General features: G+C 40.7%; 2 pseudogenes; both read right to left on the reverse strand.

The window, feature by feature from the left end:
* Positions 1-7,756: 7,756 nt before the first annotated feature.
* LOC148028543 (uncharacterized) lies at positions 7,757-8,738 on the reverse strand (annotated as a pseudogene).
* Positions 8,739-21,691: 12,953 nt separating this feature from the next.
* On the reverse strand, positions 21,692-22,767 carry LOC148028544 (uncharacterized; annotated as a pseudogene).
* Positions 22,768-25,378: the final 2,611 nt, after the last annotated feature.

Here is a 25,378-nt window from a genome sequence, read left to right on the forward strand (position 1 = left end):
CTAACATGCTAAAAACCTAGTTAGCACTTTGAGGTGTTCATTGTACTATCTACTTATGCTTCTAAGAATCCCATGTGGGTTATGTCATTACAAATGATTTAGCTAAATTGGTCTACTTGTCTTGTGACAAGAAACGATCTTCTCTTAGAGATGCTAAATTTGTTTTAAAGGTGTAAATAGTTGCAAGACATCACATTACGTGTAAACATGTGATTCATTACTTCTATGTAACTATAAGGTTTGTAATAACTATTTCTTTTCCTTGCTAAAATCATGATGATTGACAATTCGGGAAATAACTTGCACAAAACCTACATAGATTTACATCAAGATTTTTTCCTGCAACCTTTTGTTTCATGCAATCGAATTTTAGGCTTTGATATGACATGAAACCTTTTCTAAGATGAATGAAGTTCATGCATCACGAATATTATAAGACTAATGTTGACTTAATCCATTCTACAAGCATCTTCGCATGCAACATGCAAGTCCATGGTTTCATTTTCATGCCATGTAGTTCTTTCGACAACATCTAACAGATGTTAATAACTTTCTCATGCGAATCACAACAAGGAAGTTATTGCCTAAATGCAATATAGGCTTGTTCCTTCTTACAAGAAAGATCAGGTTGAATTTAATCAAAATTTCCATCCTTTTAACCTATGCAATATGCGTTTAGGTTTGTCACTTTAGAAATGCATGAAAAGGGAAACATACGACTAAGCTCGTAAGATGAATAAGTAATTTATATCCATAACTTTCCTATGAATTTTAAGCATGCCCAACACGGATATAGACTCATAAGAACTTGGTTATGAGGACTTGCAATAATGTTCACATGTAAACTTGGGTTCGAGACTTCCGCGCGTGTGCCTTGCAACTTTGGCTTTGGAGCCATCGTTGGTGACTTGAACTCCGCAATTTTTTCTCGCTTTTACGCGATCTCTGAATTCCCTCCAAGCTTGGCAACTCAGCCTCAAGATCTTTCTACTCCCTCTTGCACAGGAAATTCCTTCACAAAACGTGGTTTTAAGAAATCAGGAAGGCTCATGGAAACGGGGCTTATGGGAGCCCAACCTTAGAAGCTTCTCAAGAAGCTTCTAAGAAGCTTCTACTTCAACAGAATTACGTGGGAGAAGGGAGGGTTAATGATTGGGGAAGAGAGGATTGATGACGTTGTTGGTGGGGGATATGGGCAGCAGCCTGGCATTGTAGGCGGACTGTGTGGAGGAGTGGCGACTGCAGCACGGCGTCAGCACGATGCTTAATTTTCCTTCTCTCTCTTTGTTCATGCCTCCCCCCAATGCCTAAAGGGGAGATTATATATCCATTGAGGGGGGGGGGAACTCCACACACATGGAGCTTTCATGCCTTCTCCCTTATCCCCATGCACTCCACCACTATGCCTTCTTCTCCCACTCCCTCTCCCCTTGCCATGCATCAGTTAAGGGGAGGGGTAATTAAATTTTTTTTCCTTAATATTACCCATTATCCAATTTTCCCTTTATTTCTAGAAGGGTGTTCTCACGTGGCTTTGCGGTTTTAAACCTCCGCCTCTTTTACACGACAAGGAGCCCGATTTTAACATTGTGCGCGAAGGGAACACTTAGCCACCAACATTACTCGACGCAGGGGATTATTTTGTACTACCTTTGTAGAAGATGTGCAGATTTTATAGTCGACTTAATATTTCGAGAAATATTACATTCTCTCCCCCTTAGAGGAATCGAGACATACTCATCTCGAGAAGAACTGGGGGTATTGTTGGTTGAGAGCACTTTCATCCATCCAAGGGGCATCTTCATCGGGATAATCTTTCCACTAGATGAGGTATTATCTCAAGGTTCTGGATCTCAAATGTCTCTCCCTAAGATCCTATCAAGACATAGCTCAAGGACTCCTTGGCTAGGCATTACAACTTGTTGATCACCAAGTACATGGCTAGGGTTAGGTACATACTTCTTCAATAGGCTAATATGAAATATATTATGAACCTTTAGGTTCTCAAGGAGTTGAAGTCTATAAGCATTAGGTCCTAGGCACTTGAGAATCTTGTAGGGTCCACAATACCTTGGACTTAGCTTCTTGCATTCACCTAAGGATAGGGAACTCTTCTTTGGGTGTATGCGAATGAAGACCATATCTCCTTCAGTGAAGGATCTATCTTGGCATTTCAAATCCCCGTAAGCCTTTTGTCTATCCTTGGCAGCTTGGATGTCCTGTCTTATTGACTTCATTTGGTCATCCATATCTTCCAGCATCTGCTTTGAAGCTTTAACCCTCAAGGTTGGATCCGAGAAGTTTAAAGGAATTCAACAGTCGTGTCCATACAATGCTTGAAAAGGGGTCATCTGAATGCTTTGTTCGTAAGAAGCATTGTAGGCAAACTCAACTAGTGGCAAATATTGAATCCACTTTTTGGGTTCACGGTAGCAGTGTGCCCTTAGCATATCCTCGATGACTTGGTTGACTCGCTCCATTTGACCATCAGGTTGAGGATGGTAAGATATACTAAAACAGAGTTGAGTCCCAATGGCTTTGAAGATAGCTCTCCAGAAGTGTGATGTGAAGAAAGAATCACAATCACTAATGATTCTTTTGGGTAACCCATGCAGTTTGAATATTTCCTTGATGAACAACCTTGCAATGTCTGAGGCTTTATAGTTTGTCTTAACAAGGATAAGGTGTGCAACCTTGGTGAGCATATCCACCACAACCATAATGGAGTTGTATCCTCCTTGAACTTGGGGCAGGCCAACAACAAAGTCCATACTGATGAATTCCTATTTCATTTGGGGAATGTCAAGTTGCTGCAACTTTCCTGGCATTTTGACATGTTCAACCTTAATACGTTAACAAGACAAACACTCTCTGACATATTTGAGAATGTCACCTTTAAGCCTTTCCTAGTAATAGCTCTTTCTAACTGCATTGAGGGTCTTGGCATAGCCAGAATATCCTGAAAAAGGGGAATCATGAGCTTCCCAAAGTATCTTTTGTTTGAGTGACTGGCTTGCTGGTATACATAATCTCGTTCTATAGTAGACAAGTCCACTATTGATAGAGATTTCTTGATACTTAGCTTGTGGCTTCGGGTCTTGATCCTTGATGGGGATCTCCCTTGGCAACTTTTGATAGGTTGGATCATGGAATGCCTCTTCTCTAGCTAGCTCAAGTATTGGGTTGTTTGGCATGGATATCTTTGTGGCTAAAGATCTAGCTGTTGATGGAACTTGCAAGATCAGAGAATTTAGAAATGCCTTGCGACTGAGTGCATCGGCAACTATATTCTCCTTTCCAGGCCGATATTTGATTTCAAATTCATATTCCTCCAGAACTTCAATCCATCGGCGTTGCCTCATGTTAAGATCCACTTGAGACTTTTATGATCCGTCACTAGGGTAAGCCTGTTACTCAACAAGTAGTGTCTCCATAGCTTGAGAGCATGGATGATAGCTAACAACTCCAGATCGTGGGTAGCATAATTCCTCTCATGGCTCTTCAGTTTCCTTCAAGTGTATGCTACAAGATTACCCTCTTACATAAGCACACATCCTAAGGCAAGTTTACTAGTATCAGTTACTACTTCGAACTTACTGAGGTCCAAAAGTTTCAGGATAGGTGCTCATGCCAAACTTTTCTTTAGTTTATCAAAGCTGGATTGTTCGGCAGTTGACTGTACGATTGTTCAGCGGTGCTGCAATCAAAGCATAGTTTTTTATAAAGACCATGTACCATCCTGTCAATCCAAGAAAACTTTGTATTTCTTTGACAGTTGTTGGTGTTGGCCACTCCAGAACATCTCTGACTTTGGCCGGGTCTACTGAAATTCCTTCAGCTAAAACAATGCATCCCAGATATTCAATTTGTCATTTGAAGAACGCACACTTCTTCTTTTTGGCATAAAGCTTGTGTGCTCTCATTGTCTCAAGGACAATGCAAAGCTGGGGTTCATGATCTTCTTCTTGTTTTGAGTAGACTAAGGTATCGTGGAAGAAGACAAGTACAAAGTCATCAAGATATGGTCTAAAGATATCCTGCATTAACCTGTTGAAGGTGGCAGGTGCATTTGTCAGCCCGAATGACATGACTAGGAACTCAAAATGTACATATCTTGTGCTGAATGCCGTCTTTGGGATATCTTCTTCCTTGATCCTTATTTGATAATATCTAGACCTGAGATCAATCTTAGAGAATATCTTCACACCTTGAAGACGGTCAAGAAGTTTATCTATTCTTGGAATGGGATATTTGTTGTTAATGATTGATTGATTCAACCCTCTGTAGTCAATACATAGCCGAAGCGTTCCATCCTTCTTCTTTTGGAATAATATTGGAGCTCCCCATGGAAAATTGCTAGGACGAATGTAGCCTTGGTCTAATAGTTGCTTGAGTTGCTTCTTCAACTCAATTGCTTCCAAGATGGACATTCTATATGGCCTCTTTGCAATTGGTGCAGCTCCTGGCATGAGCTTGATTTCATGATCAACTTTCCTTTGGGGTGGAAGTTCTATCAGCTCTTCAAGAAATACGTTTGTGTACTCCTTTAGCCATGAAGGTTCTTCATTAGACTCGTGATTCTGATCTAGCTTATTAAGCTTAATCAAATAGACAGGTAGTCCCTTTCTAACTCCCTTTATTATCCGAGATGCTTTGGCCAATTGAATTTTCAACTTTCTAGCCTCTCCTTGAGTTGTGACCAATTCCCCTTCAGAATTTTGAAAGGAAACTTGACCCTTTCCACAGTGAATGTGGGCATCATAAGGCTTAAGCCAATCCATTCCGAGTAAACACTCATGGATACCTAGGTTCATAACCCTGAATCTGACCAAAGTCAACTTTCCTCCCATCAAGAATTCCACCTTAGCAGTTTTCCTGGTACAAGTGACCTCACGACCATTTTCTAATTCCACAAGCAAGGTAGGTGCATCTTTTGTGGCTATTCCTAATCTTTTAGCACAAACTAGTGAAATAAAGGAATGTGTACTACCACAATCAATCAAGGTTTTGAAGCGTTTACCTTGCTACTCTGATGGTGTCTGAATCACTGAAAACTGGTGATTCGGGCCTTTCTTTGTGAAGGGCGGCATCAACTGTTGCCCTCTTAAAGTCTGCTTTCATGATTGGGTCTTCTTCTTCACATGTCTCCTTGTTAGCAACACAGGCAGTTCTTCCTCTACCTCGGGTGGTGGCCCCTTGGCCATGGGCGGTTCCTTGGAATGGTCCTTGACATTGTCCTCTGCCAAGCTTGGGACATTGCCTTTTGAAATGACCGAGCTCATTGCAATGGAAGCAACAGAGGTGGCGGCCATTACCTTGGGTAGGAACAAAATTATTGACATTGTTGGTCCTAGCTTTCTTCCTTTGTCCCTAGTTTTGACCTTGAACTCTTTTCGCCTGGGACCTATACACTCCTTTGTTTTGATCCTTATAAGACCAAGTCTTGTTACTTCTTGGCCTCGTCTGCACCTTCTGTATTATGGGCGCACCTCAAATGAGTGCGTCCTAAAGATATGTTGGGCGCATTGATTCAAGGCAGGTATTTACAGGTGGGTTTAATCCGGCACAAAACTTTGAGACCTATTGTGTCATATCCATTTGTGGCACATACTTCAAAAGAGAGATGAACTTCGAGTAGTATGCGTCAAGAGATAAACCAAGTTATTTCAGCTCATAGAACTCGTTCATCTTTTGCGTGCGGTAGGTAGGTGGTAAGTATCTTTCTCACACAACTCTTCCATGGACTCAATCCAGATTTCGGCATCAGTTTGGACGGTCCTTCCCTTGCCATCAAATTCTGGTGTCTTGATTTTCTTGAGAAGAAACTTCTTCTCCTGAATCACAACCGTACTTGGGTAGGGGTCAGATTAAGGATCTACACTTGAGGTTGTGCCTAGGCATTGAGATTCTTAACGCTAACACTCACTAAAACGTTTCTCACGTTACATTTCATGCCCAATTTAGCTTTTAGCTAAGAGAACTAATCACTTAACCTTTTTTTATCAATACTCATACTCAAGACAATCATTGATAAAAAGAGTCTTATTTCATTCATATGGACATAGCCCTCTCGGAGTAAAATATTTCTTGGGAAGATGGAACAAGCGGATACATTAATTCGTGGAGAATAAGGTTGTGTTACATTAAGATACGAGAACCAGGTAATAATAAGGATTTGGGTCATGGATCTTCAGGAATCGATAGGTCATTGGAAGATTAGGGTATCCTTTCCTTTGGTACCCGTTCTTCTCATAACGTCCCAACACCTTGATTCTATTGGTAGGGATTATTTGGGTCACTTCCTCGTACACATACATGTAGGGTTGTGTTTGCGTGAGCCTCAACAAAGATGAACAGCTTCACAATCTTCAGGTCCTCCAACCACTTGATTCTCTTTAGGTTGGTTCGAAGGTACGCAAATTGGTGGACAACTATGTAATAGATTCCTGAATCACCCGTCCATCTCCATTCCATGTACAGGGCCGATGGATTGTAGACACGGTCTAGGATATTCATCATATCGATCCTCCGTCGATAATCTGAAGCATGCATCGCAGTCATAAACATAACTTGGAACACCAAGAATCCGTTCCATGCTTCATGACTCTGCAAGTCAACATTGATAAGTAAGTAAGGAAACAATCTTAACATCAACATTTGCTCTACTTTTCCTTGTTAAGTTTCCTTGTAAACATTAGTTTCTTGTTGGTTTGCTTTGATACCAACTGTAATGTATCCACCTGTTCGCTCGTAGGACACATCTTAGCAGCCCATTGGGAAGAAGGGAGTCCAAAAAGTGCCGCCCAACACTCCCACAAAATATCATGGGGTTTGCGATCTAGGTCTTCCCGAGTTTGCCACGAAGCTGAAGCATTTCGGCCATTCCCACTTAGGACTGACCTGAATCAGGGTTCTCCTAGTGGTCAAACTCCTAGAATGGCAGCTAGTGTCGAACCCCAGGTGAACTACTTTACGCAGAAACGTCAGGGTCGAAGTGGATTCATGCTACACTTGGTTCAAGGAGAATGGAAAACGAAAGGGATGCAAAGCTCGACCTCTCTGCCCATAAGGCGTAGTCCCATTCTGCTCCCCTAAAACAGCATGAATCGGGATTCTAGTAACCTAGATTCTAGGTCAATGTTTCTTACTGTCAATTCTATTGAGAAAATTTCCCGGCCAATCGGGACCACCCATTCATAGGACGGACCCATGCCCACATCCACCATACTTTCCTCAGGGTTACTTTAGTTGTCTAATTACCTACCACATTTAGTTTGACACGCAAAAATCAGCTTCCTTAATTAGCATTTTAGTCACTGGTTCCTTCATATAATCTTAGCACTGACATAGAAAAACAATGTCAAACAAGTTCCTTTTCAACAATTGATCTTATTTATCTTTGGAATACATCATATAATCCAGCCCGTAGGCTAATCCATAATCTGTTGTCGAAGGGTTTTGGAAAGCAAAGTCGCGTCCATAGAGGACCTTGATGAAATTTCAAGATAGAAGATCCATCATGTGAATAATCCTATTGTCCAATTCCCCACACAGCAAGAAGTTTTGGATAGCTCTGTTTTATGGTTGTGGGTGTACGCTCAAGCTCCAAGGCAAAGCATCGTGCATAAGACATCAAAGTACAACAAAGTATGTCTTAGAGTCAAATAATCTAAGGAAATTCTTTGGCTATATGGAGCTTCCAAATTCTGATGTGCAATCAGATGTTGCTGCAACATTCAAGGAGCTTTTGAGAGTTCTAGTAACAGCTGCAAATGTCTATATACAGATGCAGGGTCCCAACAATTGAGGCATCTACAAGGTCCCAAAAGATGACTCTTCCATCTTCAAATGACTCACTACATGATCATCTGTGTTTGACAAGCAGTTGTCCAATTTGTAAAACCTATTTGTGTGCCCTTTATATTCTTGAAGCAGGTTTCCTGTAGATCTTTCCAAAAGTCATAGGCTTGCATCAAGACACCCCTCCCCCCCTAGTGTGCACTAATTGTCATTTGACAAAGATATACTTGTCACTGGTTCTCCCATAGTATCCACAATCTCTTTGCCAGCACGAACATCAAATGTGCGAATTGTTCCATACATAGAACCACCTATAATTTATGTTGGTGCAACCACTAGGGATGTAACACTGTCTGAGAATGTATCTATTGCTTGAATTGGTTCCACTGATTGTGAAAGACAATCCCAAACCTTCATAGAACGATCATATCCAGCTGAAACGATGACTGAAACATATTCATTAAACTTCACAGAATTGACCTCACTATCATGTCCACGAAATTTGCGGACAACATGGCCTGTAGAGATATCTCAGTAAAAGAGCTACCATGGTTTGTGGCTTGGCTTTATCTCCATACATCGCAATCCCAGCCATGTAGTCCTGGAACATAGAGCATCATAACTTTGCATTCTTACTCATTGACGTTCATACCTTCCCCTCGTGTGTCAGATACGTTGCACTTTTTCTTCCCTTTCATTGATGACGATCTCGTGTCTTTTCTAAAGATAAGATTGGCATGTCTGTATATTTTGGGAGTTTTCCAAGCTTTCTTCCTAAAAAATCTTAGGACTATTTTTGCTATCATAATTTCAGTCGCCATCTGCTACCTAGCCTGCCATGCCTTACGTGCTGCATCAACCATCATCAAACCTTTCAGAACACCACATCTGTCCTTCGATGCATTTTGAAATACACTGTTTATCTTCTGCAAAACCATCGTATTTTTTGTTTATTGTAGAGCTTTGAAGGCCGTTGATCTCCAGGCTGCCGTAACCCATATCCAGTTAGAATTTACAATAGATAATAGGATGCATGTCTTTTCGTTGAACTGATATCGTCTCATTTTTGTTAATCAGCAACTATAACTCTAGGCAATGCTTGATGATTGTCAAGGATACAAATTTGCACTGAACATCATAATTACGGTCATCTGTAAGCAGAATTTCATAAACAATCTCATGTGTTGAGACTTTCCCTAAGCCTCCTGGTCACCATTTGGTAGCTCTTAAAGCTGGAATATGTATGAAATGTTGTAGTAGTTTCAAACCCTTGCACATTTGATCCATGCCTAAGTTATATATGTGCATAGCATCCTATAATAGATTGTCTATATGCAAGAAGCATGTAATTATTTTCTCTTCAGTAGACTACACATAAGATGAAGCCATCTCAAAGCATGAAAGCTAGAAGTTCTCCCATTGTCGATACCATTTGTATCTTCAGCATAAGCAAACAACTTGAAAAGCTCGGGAAAACCATACTCATTACAGATCTAGAGCCCATTCTCCTTCTAAATTTTTTGTAACAAATACTAGATTCACTCCCAAACAGCACTTGTCTCTTCTGTGAAATTGAACATGAACCAACTGAAGGCAAAACATTCAAGCAGAGCAACACACAACATCTAAGTATATACAAAGTAAAAAATGTCACACAAATTTTTTGGTGGATTCCACACCTCAGATGCGTAGCAGTACGACATCCACCCCCTTTGATCCGCCGCATCCTTCGGATGGGCCAACTACCCATGATCATTGTCTTCAAGATCCACGAACAGATCAATCTCTTCATTATCTATTTTTGGTATATTGCAAGGTTATCTGTCATATCATCTGTCTCTTCTACTGGAGTTTCTTCTCGTTGCTCTTCTCTTGCAAATTCTTCCAATGCATAATCCTCATCGTCTCTTTTCTTGAAAACCTTGATTCTTTTTCCTGCAATAGGCACTCTAAGCACTGTCCCATCCAATTCTGTCAGCTCATATGTTGCATTATCAAAGACATGTCTGACTATGTACGGCCCAAACCATCTTTTCACCATCTTCCAAAGTGCAGTATGCTGATTTTCAAGGCTGCTATCAAAGACTAATACCTAGTCTCCCTCTTCTATTGCTCTAGGCCATAAGCGATGCTTGCTGTCAAACCTGTCCTTATTTCTAAGTCTAGCAACCTTCAACTTGTCAATAACTAGTTGAATATCCTATGGTCTTCTCTCCAACCAACTGCTAGATCCAAAGAGCTAAGAGCTCCTCTCTCGTCAAATCCTCCTGCCAAGGTAAAACTGACCAAGTCAAAGCACAAGTCTCAGTCGGCATAACCAGTTTCTGACCATACATCAACTCTGCAAGGCATATATCCTGTGGTAACACTATGAGTCGTACGATCAACCCACAAAGCAAATGGTAGAAGTCTCGGCCATTCTCCAATCCATCCTCTGCATGCTTTGGCTAATGCTTTCACTATCGGCGGATGTCCTCTTTCACTCTTTCCATTTCCCTCTTGATTGTATGCTGTGGTTAGAGCCAAGTTGATTCCTATTTGAGAGAAAAACTCCTAGCTTCATTTGCATCTAATTCACCGTGATCTGCAGTGATCTTATCCACACAGCCATACCTGCATAAAATTTCTTCCAATAAGAACTTGCACACTGCACTAGTGGTCTTCCTTCTCAAAGGTCTGCCCTCAACATGATTGGTAAGATCCTCTCTAGCGAAAACAATATATCTCATCTGCCATAGACCCATAGGCATAGTAACCAAGTCAAGTACCCACTTATAATGAATGCATAGCAGATAGGTTAGATGAAGCTCATCTTTATGACGCACTATGGAATACATCTGACTGTTTCTACAAGTCTCTACAAAGTGAGAAACATCTCTCTTCATGCCTTTCCACCAATATTTTTCCTTAATTTACTCATAAGTAGCCCACACTCCTCTATGACCAACCCAAGGACTCTCATGAAACTCTCTCATCACCTGTAACTGGGTCTCTTTATTGCAAACAATCCACAAGGGTAATCCACCTCTTTTGGTTGCTTCCAAAGAAATCCATCATTTTTAAAATAACCATAGGCTTTTCTTCTAATCTTCTTGAACTCTTCATCTCTCCATTCATCTCTTTTGCTTAGTGTACTAAGGTACTTGCCAATCTGCAACCAATCTCCAACATAGAGTTCTTCTATGAAAGCCACAATATCATAGACATGGCAAACATGATCAACCATAGCGACTGAAATTTCATCATATTTGGCTCTAGACAGCATATCCGCCACCACTGGATTATCCATCCCTGCTATGTGTTTAAATTTTAGATTTAATGACTTGATGTATGCGATCCATCTCAGCATAGCTATATCCGGAGTAGAGCAACTCGTAATCGTACCTATCAATGGCAAGCAATCTGTCTCTACCACAACTGGGGCTCCAATAAAATACTAGTAATCATACCTATCCTCTACCACAACTAGGGATCCAATAAAATACTCCTTGTTACATTTGAGAGCCATAACAATTCCCAATAATTCCCTCTTGATTTGTGGATACCTCTCTCGTTTAGGACTTTTTCCCCAAATCGAATAACGTACCTATTTCCATCTGCATCATCTTGACCCATAGCCCATAGCCCAACCTATGCCAATTGGACTAGTGTCAACTGTCAATACAATAGGACCTTCCGCAATTATAATCCGCTTTCCTAAGAGTAGGAGCAATCTGCAATAACTTCTTCAATTTCCACATGGCTCTAGTGTGGCTTGTTGAGATATCGAGCTCCACTCGTGATATGCCAAGGTGACCATTGAGCATTTATGTCACCGACTTGTTAGCTGTAGATGCGGTTGGTACACCGCCCATGAATAATAGCTAGATGATAGCTATCCTTATCTACTCTAATTCGTGGCTCAATTAGTATGACACCTTAGTTAGTTGAGTTTGGTTTGAGACCCATATATAGGGTTCTTCTATTTCTCTGTACTAGAGTTCTTTTTGGCTTACACAACTAAGAAGAGGAAAACTGCTTTCAGCCTCCACCTTTGTGTGTATTCCCCCATTGTGTAAGTGAGAAAGCTACAAGTGAGACTCCTTCCTTCTCTCCCACAATCTTGACATGGTATCAGAGCCTGGTTTGTGGTAAGGAGCTCAAGAAAGCAAACCAAGTTCGCGGTGTTCTGGTAATAAGAGGACCAGTGTTGCTTTTATTTTTCGAGTTTTGGGAGCAAGTCTCTGCAGAGGTAGCACAGCCAGAAAGTGCAAGAGTACATTGTCTCAGATCAAGACACCCTTCACAGTGTAGCAACAACCCTCGGTTGCCCTTTTTTTTAAATTTGAGGCCATTTCGAGGCATGTTTTGAAGGCAGAAGTTTTTCTCACGCACTTAGGAAAAGGCCCTTTTTTTGCTGTGCGACCACTGTTCTACAGGTTGGTGAAAAGTTACCATAGAAATTGCATTGTATGCCTATTCGGAGAAACATTGGGAGTTACAGAATCATCCTTGTTGCCTGTTGACGCAAAATCGTCACTGAGAAGTGAGTGTGTGGTCAAATACCACTTTCCTCAGTTTTGCAGATTTTCCCTTGTGATGCTGAAGCTGTGTTTTTTGCAGTGACATAATTTTTTGCAGTGTTCTGTAATGGCATCTGATTCTCTTTCACAGATTGTCACTGAAAAGCTTGACAAGAACAATTTCCAAGCATGGAAGTCTAGAATGACGAATTTCCTTATGGGAAAAGGATATTGGGAATTTGTTGCAGGAAATGAAGAAGAATCAGTTCTTCCTAATGTTTCCAATCAATAACAAATGCAGGCATTTAAAGGATGGAATGAGAGAGCCAGAAAAGTTATGTACTGGCTGTCTATCAGTATTTCAGACTCTATGATTGTGCATATTCAGGATGCAAGTATACCAAATAAGACATGGGATACTTTGTCAAAAATGTATAGCACAAATACGCAACCCAGGAAAATGCAGCTCAAGCAAGAGTTTCACAATGTGCAAAGAGAAAGTATGAGCATTAATGGCTACCACATGAAGGTGAAGAAGATTGCAGATGCACTTGCTTCCATTGGGTCGCTAGTGGAAGATGATGACTTAGTCTCTGTGACCTTGAATGGTCTAGGAAAGGATTATGCACAGTTCCGAACATCCATTTCTGTCCGTGAAAGATTTCCTGATTTTGAGGAGTTGATTGCTCTTCTAATTTCTGAGGAGCAGAGAAATGGTGGTGCATCTTCTTCAGGAGGAACTTCAAAAGAAGCTGTCTTCTACTCAAATGCTGGAAGAGGTAGAGGCAAAGGTAGAGGAGGCCGATCTGGAGGCTGTGGTAGAAATCAGAATATGCAGTAAACTCAAGAAAACTAGTCCTATGGAGGAGGACGTGGTAACTCTAGAGGTAGGGGGAGCCAAAGAGGTTGTGGTGGATGGTAAAGAGGGAAAAATGCAAACAACAATGTTGAATGCTACTACTATGGTAAAATGGGTCATATGGCTAAAGATTGCTATAAAAAGCAGAATGATATCATGAATGGAAAATTGCAACAAGGGAATTATGCATCTTCTAGTAGACAGGGTGATGAGAGAAATGAGCATTTGTTTAGGATGCAACACATGACCAATTCTATGACAAGTGCAGAAGAAAGCAACGACGTGTGGTATGTTGACTCAGATGTATCAAACCACATGACAAGTCATGCAGAATGGATGCAGGATGCAAGGAAAAGAGTTTTGAAACGCTCAAAAACTTCACTTTTCTTTTTCATAAAATACACCAAAACTTTTCTGCTATAGTCATCTATAAAAGTGACAAAATAATGACAGCCTCCAATAGATGCAGCTTTAGTAGTCCACACATCAGAGTGGATTAATTCCAATGGCTTCTTACTCTCTTGAACATATCTAGGAAATGGTTTCCTTGCCTATTTTCCAAATTGACAGGCTTCACATACCTTATGAATTTCTGCAACCTTGAATTTAGGCAATCTTGCAACAATATTTTGGGCTTGCATTGATTTAAGTCGTTGTACATTAACATGACCAATGCATTTATGCCAGATATCAATATCTGCAACTACACCGGTCCCATGTGCAAACATTGGTGCACTCAATTCAGGCATGCCTACATCCAACGTAAATATTTTTCCCTTCTTCTTTCCTTTTGCTATCAAGCGACCTTTATTTTTCATATCCTTAATAAAGCATCCATGAGGATTAAATCTGACCTGCAAGCCCTGCTCAACCATTTGACCAATAGAAACCAGGTTCTTAGTGATATTCCGGACATGAAATACATCCGACAGGTAGGTTGAAAAAGAAACAGGCCTGCAAATAAAATGCCTAAGGTCAGATGGAGAGGGAGAGTACCTCTCAAATGAGTTTGCAAGGTTCTTGCAGGACCATGGCATAAAGCAGCAATATTCATGTAGTCATACCCCACAGCAAAATGGAATTGCAGAAAGAAAAAATAGGCATATTGGAGAGGTATCTCGTGCCATGCTCAATGAAAAAGACTTGCCATATTTTTACTGGGCTGAGGCAGTTGCTACATTAGTCTACATAATGAATAGGACTCCTACTTTGCAGCAATACATGGCATGACTCCAGAGGAGAGATATACTGGTAGGAAACCAGATATTTCTCATTTGAAAATTTTTGGTTGCATTGCCTATGTTCATGTGCCAGATGAGTTGAGATCCAAGTTGGATCCAAAAGCTGAGAAGTGCATCTTTATTGGTTACTCTCTACAGTAGAAAGGGTATAGATGCTATAACCCTTCTATTCGTAAGTTTACAGTGAGTAGAGATATTTTTTTAAATGAGATGAGTAGTTGCTATAAACCAGTAAATGTGATTGATGATGTAGATGCACAAAATGGTAATGCTGCACAGAATTCACAGCAGCAGTCACAAGATATTAGTGGACTTGGAGTGTCCTCTAGCAGTGGTTCACATTCTTTGCCATGGACAGGTAGATTGAGATCAGGAGAATCTTCTCAAAGCAATGCAGATAATGGTATGTAGGTTTCACAAAAAGGAAAAGAGAAGGTAGATCAGCCCATGTTTGATTTGAATGCAAGTCACTCTTATATGGATGGTGAATCCAGTGGCTCAGAATAGAGCATTGATGATGAGTTGGGTATTCCTTCTATTGTTATACCTAGAATAAGGAAGACTAGGAATGTTTTGAGAGCACCTGGGAGTGAACCTACTCTCCACAGGTCTACCAAAGCTAGGTATCCTATGGATAGGCTGAAATATGATGGATTTACAGCCATTCACTATGCCTATATGGTCAAAGTGATACAGGAACCAGAACCCACTTCTTTTGAGCAAGCCATGGAAAAAGAAAACTGGGAGAAAGCCATGGATGAAGAAATGGATGCCTTGGAAGCAAATGCTACATGGGAATTGGTACCTTTGCCTAAAGATAAGATTAGTAGTCAAGGGGTATGCACAAACGTATGGCATTGATTATGAAGAAAAAGTCAGTCCAGTTGCAAGGATGGCAACCGTAAGAGCAGTCATTGCTATGGCTGCATCAAAGGGATGGTCTTTACATCAGATGGATGTAAAGAATGCCTTCTTTCATGGTGATTTGCAAGAAGAGGTCTATATGGAGCAGCCACTAGGTTATGTGCATGCTGTTCATCCTGAGTTTTTTTGCAGGTTGAAGAAAGCCTTGTATGGCTTGAAGCAAGCACCTAGAGCATGGTCTGACAAGATAGGATAGTATCTTATCACTATTGGCTTTCATATTTCCAAGGTAGATTTCTCACTTTATGTGAGAAAAACAGAGAAAGGTATTATGCTACTTGTCATTTATGTTGATGATTTGATTATGATAGGTGATAGTGATGAAGATATCCTTCATGTGAAAATGCTATTGAAGCAGAAGTTTGAGATGAAGGATTTGGGAGAGCTGCGTTATTTCTTGGGCATTGAGGTGATTAGATCACCAAGTGGGATACGGCTCTTGCAGAGGCAGTATGGATTGGACATGCTATCCAAATATGGGATGACAAGCTGTAAGCCTATTTCAATTCCTTTGGAGCAGAATGTGAAGCTGAGCAGAGATGCAGGTGAGCTTCTCGAAGACCCTACTATGTACAGATGCATAGTAGGAAGTTTGATTTATATGACTATTACTAGGCCAAATTTGAGCTATGTTGTTGGATTGGTAAGTCAGTTTATGCAGGCTCCAAGGAAACCGCATTTGGATGCGGCTAGACGCATACTCAGGTATGTGAAGTCCACATTGCAGTATGGACTATTTTATGAGACTGGGGTTCAGATACAGTTGCATGGATACACTGATGCTGATTGGACTGGTAGTATTTCTGATAGATGGTCTACCAATGGATATGTGTTCTCTTTTGGGAGTGTTGCAGTCACTTGGAGCAGTAAGAAACATCCTACAGTTGCCTTGTCGAGCATAGAGGCTAAGTACAAGGGTGCAGCAATGGCTACATGTGAGGTAGCTTGGTTGCATAAGCTACTTTATGATATGCATCAGCCAACAGATAGGCCAGTTGTCATTTATTGTGACAACATGAGTAGTATACACTTGGAAAATAACCCAGTCTATCATGCTAGAACAAAGCACATTGAGGTGCATTATCACTATGTGCGAGAGAGGGTTTTACTGGGTCTTATTGATCTAGTTTATGTCAGCACAAAGGATCAGGTAGCTGACATATTCACGAAGGCATTGGGCGCAGAGAAGCTGCGCAAGTTTAGAGACCTACTTGGTGTGCAAGAATTGGGATTGAGCCCGAGGGGGAGTGTTGAGATATCGAGCTCCACTCGTGATATGCCAGGGTGACTGTTGAGCATTTATGTCACCGACTTGTTAGCTGCAGATGCGGTTGGTACATCGCCCATGAATAATAGCTAGATGACAGCTATCCTTATCTACTCTAGTTCATGGCTCAGTTAGTATGCCACCTTAGTTGGTTGAGTTTGGTTTGAGACCCATATATAGGGTTCTTCTATTTCTCTGTACTAGAGTTCTTTTTGGCTTACACAACTAAGAAGAGAAAAATTGTTTTCAGCCTCCACCTTTGTGTGAATCCCCCATTGTGTATGTGAGAAGCTACAAGTGAGACTCCTTCCTTCTCTTCCACAATCTTGACATGTCTCTCATCCCAATAAAATTGCTGTCCCTTTCAAAGCATCTGATATAAACAATCTGCTATGTGTGCAAAATGGGGTATCCAAATCATATAAAACACACAGGCTCCAATGAATCTCTGTACCTCTGAAGTGGTTGAACAATACTCTGTAATATTTTCTATAGTATCCACCTTCTCAGGTGAAGGTTTCGTGCCATAATACCCACACATATGTCCAACAATGATGATCTCATTTACTCCAAAAATAGATTTCTGCCCTGATAGTGTCAAGGTCACTTCTTCTAACCTGGCCAAAATCTTTTCACAAGCTAAAATATGATCATCCACAAAGTATCTGCATCCCTGCTCATTTAGACTCTCATTCTTCTCTTCTTTTGCACACCCCTTAATGGGTACATCATCCAAGAAAGGCATGGTAAGCTTAGATGTGTACTCACGAAGGACCTTATGCATGGCATTCATCATATGCGCAACAGAATTAGTGGCACCTTGAGGCAAGGTACACATCTTGACAAGCCCAATAGGAGTTCTCATAGTGGTTATGTCCCTGCTTTCCAAGGCCAGCTAAAACTAATCATATCCCGAATACAAGTCACCTAAAGAATAGATGGCACGTCCAGAAAATGCTTCTGCAAACTCTCCACAACTGGACCTATACAAACATTCCTGATAGTAACTCTGTTTACTATCTGCATGTCCTGTATAAATCGAAGAGTACCATTCTTCTTTGGAATCATAAACAACCTATTTGAGTATGGTGCAGATGATGGCTCTAGGATTCCCATCCTGATTTTCTCATTCAACAAGTCAACTAGCTTTGATAGGTGTGCCCTAGGAACTGGAATAGGGTGAAGGTTCCATGGAATATGAGTAATAGTAAAGATCACCATAGGGGCAACAATATGCGGATTCACATATCCAATCTCATGTGAGAAAAAAGCAAATCCCCTTCCATGTCGCTCAAGCATATCTTGAAAGCACTGCTTCTCTGAGGGTAGCAAGAAATCACCATTTCCAATTTTTAATTTAGCAAGAGTCTCTACTGAAAATTTATGGCCTATATGCTCTGGATTCCTCAAAATTGGCCACTTGACAGCCCTCTCTATTTGCTGATCACTGTCAGGTGGAAGCAGTCCGACTACCGGCTTCACCTTCTTATCCACAGTCTTGTACTTCGTGTCAACCTTGGCTTCATTATGATCCTCTGCACTACTCAAATCATGCTGTAAATTAGCAATTCTACCCTCTGGTGGTTGAATATCCTCAACCCTATGCTCTATGGACTACATAGGAACAGCCCTAAACTCTGGATGCTGAAATATTTCAGCAGTAAACTCTATTGGTTGAAAGTTTTCAACCCTCTGTGTCTCTGTAGGCAAATCATAATCAGCCAAAAACTTTGTTTGCTGAATTTCTTCAGCTCTCAACACTTTTTGCTGAGTCACCTCAGCCTCTGACTCTATCTGTGACACAAAATCTAAAATTTCATGAAACATGTCCACGGACTGCACTGATACATTACTGAGACAACTCTGCATATCAATTTTCAGTATATTTTCCATCTCTGTCATCCTATCTGCACAAACCATACTATCATACATCCCATCTATATGCTCATCATCCTCTAAAATACGTGCATTTTTCAAATCTTTCTCCTTCCTGCATATGTAGTGCCTGGTAGCTCTAGGAAACTTAGAAATCTTCTGATAACTCATCGAACTGTTTGCTGAAATTCCAACAAAATTGGAGGAGAAAACACTGTTGCCAAGAGGCGAGAACTCCAATCTCCTCTATTGTATACCACTGTCGTCTCGCGGAACAATGGTACCTAATGAAAACCCGAATCCCTCACAGTGGGCAAAGGTGCATCTCGAAGAGTATCCCTATTCCTAGCACGATTTACACACACAGTCATAAACTAGACTCCTCTCATACCATCTTTACTGCAAATCCCTGCATAACAAATCCATCATCCATTACTTTCGTTTCCATGCACATCTCTGTGATGAATGGCTGCCCTAGAATTATGGGGTAAGAGCATGAATCCTGCACAAAGAAATGGAAATCCTCCTCTACATCTCCAACAGAAATCCTCACACTGGGACAGGCAACATACAGATCACCTGCAGTGTTGTTGGCGGCTCTCATATGCCACCCATGCTCTGCATCCATAGGCCATCTATTACTTTCATAAACTCCACGAACTATGAGATTAATCTCTGAACCATGATCCACCAAAGCAACATAAGGCACTGTTTTCTCTCCAATTTTTACCATTGTTTCTATAGTTTTCCTAGCCCAATGACTCCACCAAAAATGACTACGGGGTACCAAGATAGGCTCATCAGTTTTAGCATAATGCATAGGCTAAAATCTCTTCTCTATCTGTGGAAAAATAGAAGCATTCTCAACCATAACCTCATCCTCATCCTCATCCAACTCCCCAATCAAAACTCCCTGTGTATCAGTAGTAGGCAATGTATGTCTTTTTCTCTTCAGAACTTCTTGGAACTAATCTTGAAACTCTCTTTTCGAGATGCCCAAAACCTTAGAAATAGTAAAAGTCACCTCACTGCCAAGTATCTTGTCATTAACGATTTTCTTCATGTCTGTAGATGTCTCAATATCAGACATTAATCTAAATCCTAGCTGCTTTCTCTATCTAGGTTCCTGCCTCTTTTCTTTCTTTTGAGCATCTTCTATTTGTCGTTCTGGCTCTGGTCTCAAAGACGGCCCTGCAGTAGGTGGAGTAACAAACCACCCCCTCTAGTCTTTTTAGCTACATTTGGATTCTCTTTATCTCTCTTACATTTCTCCTCAACAAGTACATTTGCTCCCTGAAACTTAGCCAAGTAGGCGTAAATAGTGTGCCTATTAACAGGCGAATCCCAACCTGTCTCAAATCTGATGCTAGAACCTGCACTAGTCAAAACAGTCTGCTGAATTTTCCCCTTGTTTGCCATATCCATAGCATAGGTCCATAATGCTGACTGACTCTCTCAACCTTTCTCAATCTGGACTCCATATGCAGAGTCATATTCTCTAGCTGCCACATAAGAAGTACGTGCAGCCATATCATCTACTAATTTCTTCATTCCGCCTTTCCCAAAATTGGTAGCAAGCGAAACTCCTGTTTCAGTCAACCAGATCTTACCATCTTGTCCCCAAAATACCAAATTCTTCCTCCTTGCATCTTGAAAAGATTCACAATCCCTGCAATGTTGATGGTCCGTACTATCACACCAAATATATCTTCGATCTCTCCTAGGTGCATTAGGAGCACTAGAAGAAATAGTAGGCACGGTCAAAGCAAAATGCTCTCTTAATTTCCCCACCAATTCTGCTTTAACTGACTCTAGTGTCAAATTTGTTATGCCTTTGATTATGTCATCAAGAGAGGAAGGAACCGACGGAGCGGATGATTTTGGAGCAAAAGGAGTTGGCATTGGTCTTGGAGCAGGAGGAACAGGAGGATTAGAAACAATAGGCATTGGCATAGGCCAAGAAACTGGTTGAGGAAGAGAAGAAATGACAGGGGTAGAAGTAGACATAGGAGCATAAGACGGTGTCGGTGTCATAGATCCATTCTATAGGCGGGTCTTCCATATCCACCTCTTGGTCAAAGTAGAGACCGCATCCTGGGTGTCTTGCCAATCTGTTTTAAGACCCATAGGCTTTGTGCAATCCTCAAGAAGCTCTCCTAATTCTTCTTGAAGAGCAGGATTTGTAGCTTGCAAGAAAAGCTCAACTTTCTCAACATCCAATGCTCTTTGTTCAATAGCATCAAGCTGACTATACCTCTCTTCAAATTCTCGTATCAATTCTGAAGCAGCTAGACCTTTGTTTGGCATGTAGACCCACTCTCAAAATGATCGTCGTGTAGCCATCCCAAAGTCCTCAAGAAAATGCTCCTCTTTTAGAGCCTTCTTAAAATCTTGCAAATGCGAATTTTGAAGGAAAAGATCACTCACTTTTACCCTCAAGGCGGGTGTGACAAGACGGAGAAAATATTTACTCATAAGTCCTATTAGTACTCCAAAAAATCCCATCTTAATCTCATGCATCTTCAAATAAGCCGATACATTATGGCCATCAAATAGCTTCTTTTCATTTTCAACTGCTTCAATTTCCTTAGTCGCGCTAATTGCATTCTCTTGCTCCGAATATAGTTGCCTTTACTGAGACAATTGTTGTTGATATAATTGCTCCTGCTACTGCATATACAATTGTGTCTACTGATTTTGAAGTTGCATATACATAGACATATTCTGCTGCAAAATCTGCTTTAAATCATCCGTAGAAGTACTTGAAGCAGAAGTCGATGATGAAGCATAAGTAGAGGACAAAGCAGGAATCATAGAAGAGGCTGAAATTGATGCTGAAGTATCTCTCATCTTGAAATTTTTTTAAATGCGATGCTTTCATGTTGGGTTCAAGATGTCGAAGGGTTATCGAAAGCAAAGTCGCATCCACAGAGGACCTTGACAAATCTCAAGATAGAAGATCCATCATGTGAATAATCCTATTGTCCAATTCCCCACACAGCAACAAGTTCTGGACGACTTTGTTTTATGGTTGTGGGTGTACGCTCAAGCTCCAGGGCAAAGCATCGTGTATAAGACATCAAAGTACAACAAAGTATGTCTTAGAGTCAAATAATCTGAGGAAATTCTTTGGTTATATGGAACTTCCAAATTCTGATGTGCAATCAGATGTTGCTGCAACATTCAAGGAGCTTTTGAGAGTTCTGGTAACAGCTGCAAATGTCTATATACAGATGCAGGATCCCCTCCACATGAACAAAGTCTTGAATTGTCCCACTGATGCATGTGCTTTTACTGACGAGACAATTGAGGCATCTACAAGGTCCCAAAAGATGACTCTTCCATCTTCAGAACCACTCACTACATGATCATTTGTGTTTGACATACAGCTGTCCAATTTGTAAAACTTATTTGTGTGCCCTTTATATTCTCGAAGCAGGTTTCCTGTGGATCTTTCCAAAAGTTGCAGGCTTGCATCAAGACATCCCCCCTTAGTGTGCACTTATTGTCATTTGACAAAGATATACTTGTCACTGGTTGTCCCACAATATCCACAATCTCTCTGCCAGCATGAACATCAAATGTGCAAATTGTTCCATCCATAGAACCACCTATAATTTCTGTTGGTATAATCACCAAGGATGTAACAGTGTCTGAGAATGTATCTATTGTTTAAATTGGTTCCACTGATTGCGAATGACAATCCCAAACCTTCATAGAACGATCATATCCAGTTGAAACGATGACTGAAACATATTCATTAAACTTTAGAGAATTGACCTCACTCTCATGTCCACGAAATTTGTGGACAACACGGCCTGTAGAGATATCCCAGTAAAAGAGCTGCCATGGTTTGTGGCTTGGCTTTATCTTTATACATTGCAACCCCAGCCATGTAGTCCTGGAACATAGAGCATCAGAACTCTGCGTTCTTACTCGTTGATGTTCCTACCTTCCCCTCGTGTGTCAGATACACTGCGCTTTTTCTTCCCTTTCATTGATGACGATCTCGTGTCTTTTCTAAAGACAAGATTGGCATGTCTGTATATTTTGGGAGTTCGCCAAGCTTTCTTTCTAAAAAAGCTTAGGCCTATTTTTACTGTCATAATTTCAGTCGCCATCTGCTACCTAGCTTGCCATGCCTTACGTGCTGCATCAACCATCATCAAGCCTTTCAGAACACCACATCTGTCCTTTGATGCATTTTGAAATACATTGTTTATCTTCAGCAAAATTGTCGTATTTTGTGTTTACTGTAGAGCTTTGAAGGCCATTGATCTCGAGACTGCCATAACCCATATCCAGATAAAATTTATAATAGATAATAGGATGCCTGTCTTTTCATTGAGCTGATATCGTCTTATTTCTGTTAATCAGCAAACTGTAACTCAAGGCAATGCTTGATGATTGTCAAGGCTACAAATTTGCACTGAACATCATAATTACGGCCATTTGTAAGCAGAATTTCATAAACAATCTCATGTGTTGAGACTTTCCCTAAGCCTCCCGGTCACCATTTGGTAGCTCTTAAAGTTGGAATATGTATGACAAAATCATTCATTGAAGGGTTGAATGTTGTAGTAGTTTCAAACCCTTGCACATTTGATCCATGCCCAAGTTATATATGTGTGTAGCATCCTATAATAGATTGTCTATAAGCAAGAAGCATGTAATTATTTTCTCTTCAGTAGACTGCACATAAGATGAAGCCATCTCAAAGCATGAAAGTTAGAAGTTCTCCCATTTTCGATACCATTTGTATCTTTAGCATAAGCAAACAACTTGAAAAGCTCAGGAAAACCATACTCATTACAGATCTAGAGCCCATTCTCCTTCTAAATTGTTTGTAACAAATACTAGATTCACTCCCAAACAGCACTTGTCTCTTCTGTGAAATTGAACATGAACCAATTGAAGGCAAAACATTCAAACAGAGCAAAGCACAACGTCTAAGTATGTACAAAGTAACAAATGTCACACACACAAAATTTTTGGTGGATTCCACACCTCGGATGCACAGCAGTACGACACTCCCCGAAGACAATCCATAATCCACCCGAAGGCAATCCAGCAATCCACAGGGATTACTAATCCAAGTTTCCACCCATAGACTAGTATGCGGGCCTCGAGATCTAATCTCGAGTCACGTCGGCCTCTTGTGCAAGGCTCGGAAGGCAAGGGATTTACGGCCAGAGCCCCCTGGCACCCAATGGTCCTCCTGCTCCAAGTAGCGCCCAACTAAGAGACCTCTCGCAACGGGTTTGGTCCACCTTCCTAGTGCGGCTAACTCCCTTTGTTAAGGTTAGGCAGACAGTCGGGGGTAACTAATGCTGCCTCTCCCTCCAGGCCTTCAACCTGAAGCATTATTTAATTTTGAGCCTTAGATTCTTTGAGAAAATCAATACAAACAGTGCTCCTAAACTGTACAAACACAATCAAACTAGTGGTCGTTTACTTGGCCAAGTGCTGAGTAAATCATTTCCTCCAAATGCATCCAGTATTCAATCCAAGATCAATTGCGACTTGGAAAGATCCCCAAGGGTTTTTTTTTACCCTTTTATCCTTGGGTTAGGTTTTATACCCTATCAACTCAAATTAACCAACACCTTAGGTTTCTTAAATTAAGACAGTAAATCCTGGCGACCATGTCGCTCTAACTTGATTGATCCTTTGCTTACTAGGCAATACATAACTTCTCTTAACTTGGTAAATCAGCCCAAGAAGGGTGATGTAGCAAGATGTCTACTCATCCTCTTGCAAGTTAGACTTGCACTAGAACCTGCCAAGGAAATTGACATCAATGACTATTTGCCTATATTGTTCACTAATCATGTCAATATAGTGCTTCATCATATCCTTAACTTTGCCAAGGACATTTGAGGCACTTGACTTATAACCGCGATCATCTACTTGTCGTTCCATTGGCCTAACCACTTGATTGGGAATATACTGTTGATTTCCTAGAACAATGGTAGGATTTATCTTTTGGCTTCAAATATTTGGTTGAGCCATCTAACTAGCAATAGGCATGGTCACACTGGGAGGAGATGGCAATATGGACACATTTTGAATCATACTTCCTCTCCCATTAGGAGGACTCATGGGCATCCCTTGACTCCCATTCATCAATGCTAAAGTATTTCCAAACCCTAAACTCGGATTTCAAATTTCCCTAGAGGTATAAGCTATTTGTAATCATGATTCTACCTCCTCTACTCTTATAATAGCCAAATCAATGTCGGCAAGAGCAACACTGCTCAAGTGCACTTGAGTGTTAAAGTCTAACCCATTCAAAAAGTATTACAATTGAGTAGCAGCTGGAGTAGGAATATAAGTTTGCAACTTATAGAATACTTCCTTTAGCTTCTTGGAATATCCATGAACATTCTTATGCGGTTCTTGATGTGTTACATTGAGGACACATAGCTAATATAGACCTCCCCTTCTAGGGGCAAACTCTCTTCAAAAGGCTATAAAGAAAAAGTCAATCGTAGTTATGGTTTCAACTTCTAGGCTATGATACCATACCGCAGCTCATCCTTTCAAAGTCGTATTAAAGAACATCATCAAACATCTTGAATTCGTTAGTTAAACATTCACTTTTGGAATTCATTGATATTAAGTTCTGTATATTACTCTACTAATCCATTAAAAATGGATAGAGGAAACCCTAAGGCTAGCAAGTCTGGTGTTCCTGTTGGGATTGCAATGGGTTGCACCATAGTGAGAACCGGATTCGCTAAAGGAGTTTGAACAATCGAAACTATATTTACTCCACTCAAAGTGGATGGACTGATTAGAAGAGGGGTAATACTACAACTTTCTCCTCCTAATGGACTATGTGTAGAATTAGGGTTGCTAAGACTCCACCCTTGTAAGGATATTGGATCTCTCCTTTGCAGATAATATC

This window comes from Lygodium microphyllum, chromosome 11, assembly GCF_053477565.2.
Source record: "Lygodium microphyllum isolate KBCC chromosome 11, Lygodium_microphyllum_v1.1.10, whole genome shotgun sequence".
NCBI classification, from domain to species: domain Eukaryota; kingdom Viridiplantae; phylum Streptophyta; class Polypodiopsida; order Schizaeales; family Lygodiaceae; genus Lygodium; species Lygodium microphyllum.